The sequence below is a fragment of the Bos javanicus genome, chromosome 16 (genome assembly GCF_032452875.1).
Source record: "Bos javanicus breed banteng chromosome 16, ARS-OSU_banteng_1.0, whole genome shotgun sequence".
Lineage (NCBI taxonomy): Eukaryota > Metazoa > Chordata > Mammalia > Artiodactyla > Bovidae > Bos > Bos javanicus.
The window spans coordinates 12,846,100-12,851,056 of NC_083883.1; positions in this window are offsets into that span (position 1 = coordinate 12,846,100).

Genomic DNA, 4,957 nt, shown 5'->3' on the forward strand with positions numbered 1-4,957 from the left:
TAATTAATTTTTTGGCATATGTTAGTTATAGTGATTTTAGGCAAGACACCTACTATCCCTAAGCCTCTTTCACGTAATACTTGCTTTGTAGGAGTTAGGGGAAATCCATTTAAAGCACTATACCCATTGATGTTACTGGTAAATATGACTGTTTTTTTGTTTTTGTTTTTTTTCTCTTGTGATAATACTACTGCCTGACATTTAGTGAACCCTAAAAGTGTGTGAAAGTGTTAGTTACTCAGTCGTGTCTGACTGTGACCCCATGGACTGTAAGCCCACCAGCCTCCTCTGTCCCTGGAATTCTCCAGGCAAGAATACTGGAGCAGGTTGCCATTTCCTTCTCCATAAAGTGTGTGAAGGCACTGTATTGAATGTATGTCATTCATAATAAATTATCTTATGAGATAATAAGTAATCTCCTTTATTCCTCACAACAGCTCTGTGAGTATGGGGATCGAGAAGTCAATGGTAGTGGAGGCAGGGTTCAGACCCTGGCAGTTTGGAGGCCACGTTTTAACCATTACCACGATATGAACTGCTAGAGCTGGAGTCTCCACCTTGTCCTCTTGCCTTGTCTGGATTAGACACTTTGGGTTTGATAATTCATTTTGTTTTGACACTTTGGGCCAGGTAATTATTTGTTTTTGGGTGCTATCCCGTGCATTGTAGGATGTTCAGTATCTCTGGCTTCTACCTCCTAGATGCTGCCCGCCCCCCCAAGTGGCAATAGTGGCAGTAACAATGTCTTCAGACATTTGCAGTGTTCCGTGAGGGAGAGCGGATTATCTTGGTTGAGAACCATTGGGGGACTCTGATGTAGTTGACATTAAATTAAAATTTTAATTTGTATAGTATAAAATTTTAATTTGTATAGTAATTTGTATTTTAAAATGTATAGTATTGGAATTTTGGAAAGGGATCAGAACTGAATACGTGATCTGAAAGTCACTGTTAAGTGACATATTACCACTTTATGGATCGAGTGGACAGTAAGGAAGAAAGAGGGCCGAGGGCAGAATTGTGGAAACTTAGCACTGGCAATGGCACCCCACTCCAGTACTTTTGCCTAGAAAATCCCATGGACGGAGGAGCCTGGTGGGCTGCAGTCCATGGGGTCGCTAGAGTTGGACATGACTGAGCGACTTCACTTTCACTTTTCACTTTCATGCATTGGAAAAGGAAATGGCAACCCACTCCAGTGTTCTTGCCTGGAGAATCCCAAGGACGGGGGAGCCTGGTGGGCTGCCGTCTATGGGGTCGCACAGAGTCGGACACGACTGAAGCGACTTAGCAGCAGCAGCAGCTGAGTGAAGAGGGTGGATGAAGAGGAGCCAGAGATAGAGAGAGACTGAGAAGGGACAGTCACGGGTGGTGCTTCAGTGAAAATAAATGGGGAAAGTTTTTAAAGTTGTCAAAGTAATATACTCCCTTTGTAAATAATTAGAAAATAGTAAAGAAAGGGCTGGGACTTGACTGAACTTGATCAGTTTTACCATTTTCATTTGTCATGTCATATTGCACCTAAATGTACATTTTTTTCCGTTGGTATTTTATTTAATGGTGAAGGGAAAAATGCATTGTTTTGTCTTCTGAAGAAATAATTTCTTATTTCAGGTTGCCGAGGTGCCCAAGTAGAAGAAATATGGAGTTTAGAGCCCGAGAATTTTGAAAAATTAAAGTAAGTATATTTTAAATTATGTTAAAATTATGTCTATACTTAAGCAAACTTAAGCACATTGTCTCCTTTATTTTTTTCAACTGTGTAAAGGGCTTCCCTCATAGCTCAGTTGGTAAAGAATCCTCCTGCAATGCAGGAGACCCTGGTTTGATTCCTGGGTCAGGAAGATCCCCTGGAGAAGGGATAGGCTACCCACTCCAGTATTCTTAGGCTTCCCTTGTGGCTCAGCTGGTAAAGAATCCTCCTGCAATGTAGGAGACCTGGGTTCGATCCCTGGGTTGGGAAGATCCACTGGATCCCCCTGCAGTAGTAGCCTTATCTTGGGCAACATTCTAGTAACTATGAGTAGCAGCGCTGCTGCTGCTAAGTCGCTTCAGTCGTGTCCGACTCTGTGCGACCCCATAGATGGCAGCCCACCAGGCTCCCCCCTCCCTGGGATTCTCCAGGCAAGAACACTGGAGTGGGTTGCCATTTCCTTCTCCAATGCAGGAAAGTGAAAAGTGAAAGTGAAGTCGTTCAGTCATGTCCAATTCTTAGTGACCCCATGGACTACAGCCTACCAGGCTCCTCCGTCCGTGGGATTGTCCAGGCAAGAGTACTGGAGTGGGATGCCATTGCCATCTCCTGTGAGTAGCAATAGAAATCGTAAAAAATTTTCTCACGTTTACTTCATTTGCACTATATTTCTTAAGTAAATGTCTAAAACTTAATATATTGACAACGTTTTATAGGAAGTAAAGAATCTTCCCGCAATGCGGGAGACCTGGCTTTGATCCCTGGGTTGGGAAGATCCCCTGGAGGAGGGCATGGCAACCCACTCCAGGATTCTTGACTGGAGAATCCCCATGGACAGAGGAACCTGGCAGGCTACAGTCTATGGGGTCACAAAGAGTTGGACATGACTGAGTGACTAAACACAGCACACATAGGAAGCAGGGTTTGGTGTCACTAATTTGTATTTTATTTTGTAGGCCAGTTCATGGGTTGATTTTTCTTTTCAAGTGGCAACCAGGAGAAGAACCAGCAGGCTCTGTGGTTCAGGACTCCAGACTGGACACAATCTTTTTTGCCAAGCAGGTATGGTCCTTGGATACTCTGAAGTCTCAAGAGCGATGCTTTTTATAAACAGGATTGTTTTCCACCTGTGTGTCTCTAGTGTAGCAGTTCTCAAGTTTCTTGGTCTTAGGATTCCTTAACATTCTTAAAATTATTGAGATCCCCAAAGATCTTTATTTGAATTTTATTTATTAATATTTATCATTTAGATATTAAACTGAGACATTTAAAGTATTTATTAATTGATTTAAAAGAGTAAATTCTGTAAATGATAACATTTTTAAAATAAAACATATGTATATTTACCAAAGCAAAAGAGTAGTGAAAAGACTGCATTGCTTTACATTTTTGTAAACCTTTTTAATGTCTGGGTTAATAGCACACAACTGGCTTCTCCTATATGCTTTATTCAGTCTATTGCAATATTTTTGTTTTGTCTTGTTTTCAGTTGAAATATATGAAGAAAATTTAGTCTCACACATGTGTATAGTTGAGCAGGGAGGAGTATGTTCTTTTCTAGGAAATTATGGATGTTCTTTGATATCATATCAAAACTCCAAAAATGTTTCTCTTCTAAAGATTGGTTACAATGTGAAATCTGAACTCATATTAGTAAACTTTGTACTTCGTTTTATTAAAATCCTCAAGTTTATCTTGCTCTTCAAAAAGATCTTTTACTCATGCAGCATCTGATAACATTGTGCGTTGGTCATTTTGAAAATTTACCAACTGATTTTGATTTTGTAAATGTTAGTACATATGATGATACACATTATAACAAGTCACATTTATTAATATCATCATCTGTATAGTCAGAAAAATTGTTAAGTATCATGAAACTTTTAAACTCACAGTGGTAGATCTAAGTCTTAGAAAATTCTAATTTTCACTTTGAAGTTCACATTTTATCAAGGATACCAAATATTATCAGGTGTTTTCCTTGAAGTGACAGACTCAATTCACACATTTCAAGAAAATATCTGCCAGATACAGTCTGAACAACTGTATTTATCTGCCATATGTCCTTTCAAGTAAAAATGATGTTCCTGGAGAAAAGTTAGCTGACAGTTCCAACAGTAGCAAGGGTGCCTTTCCTGGACTTGACTGGCGTATTTTGGTTTATAGTAGAAGTGCTTTATTTGTATTTCCTGTTTCACTCAGCAAATATTAAAGAATTGTACTCTGAGGTCAAAATGAAATAAAAATAATTTTTATTGCTTCATCAAAGACGTTCTTCAGTAAAAACTGGTTTTTGTTTAGCTAGTTTTTAGAATTATACCTATGTGTCAGTGAAAGAATTTAGTGCCACTGCCTAAGTATGTTAATAAAATAGCTGCAGTGTTACCCACGATTGCTTTTGTGCTGCAGTGCAAATATGAAAGCAGGGGAAAACCAAAGACTGTCCTAGAATTATAATGGAGACAATTTTGAGCTCACAAATCCCTTGCAAATAGTCTTAGGAGTTCCCAGGGGTCCATGTATCCCATTTTGAGAACTGCAGTTCTAATGTATACAATAAACATTTAAGCAACATTATTAGATGCCTACATATTTTAGAGTCCATTGTTTGGAAAAGCTGAAAAAGAGAATGCTGAAAGAGGCTTGATTAATATATAAAATCTAAGCTAAAGATGATTACATTTGTTTGAAAATAGCACTTCTTTCTAAGACTCAAAAGATTAAGATAAACTGTTAAATCTTTAGAAAGGTGGAAACAATAAAACTGCTAATTCTCATTACTGCCCCTTTAACCAAACGTTTCCTGTTCCAGTTAGTAACTTGTTTCTCTTTTTCCTTTTCTTTTATTACTTCTTTGTTTTCCTACCAACTTTTAAGAACGGAGTGTTTTTAGAGAAATTAGAATTTTCTTGCTTTACCAAGGATTAGAAAAACATTTTATCGTATAGTTAAAGTACTTAAGTTATAGAAACGTCATGATGAGTGAATATACACCTGTGTCTATTAACCCCTCCCAACAGTTTGACTCATTCATTTAATCATCAAATAGTTGCTGAGCACTTCCTTTGTGCTGGACTTTATTTTAGATGCTAGGGGTATAATGGTGGGTAAGACAGGCATGTCTCTTTGATTTGTTATTACTGTCATGATAACAGTACCAATGGAAGCCAATATTTACCATTCCTGTTGTGTGCCAGATATTGTGCTTTAGACTATATTATTTATTTAATCCTTGCAGCAGCCCTGTGAGGTTGTTATCCTCAT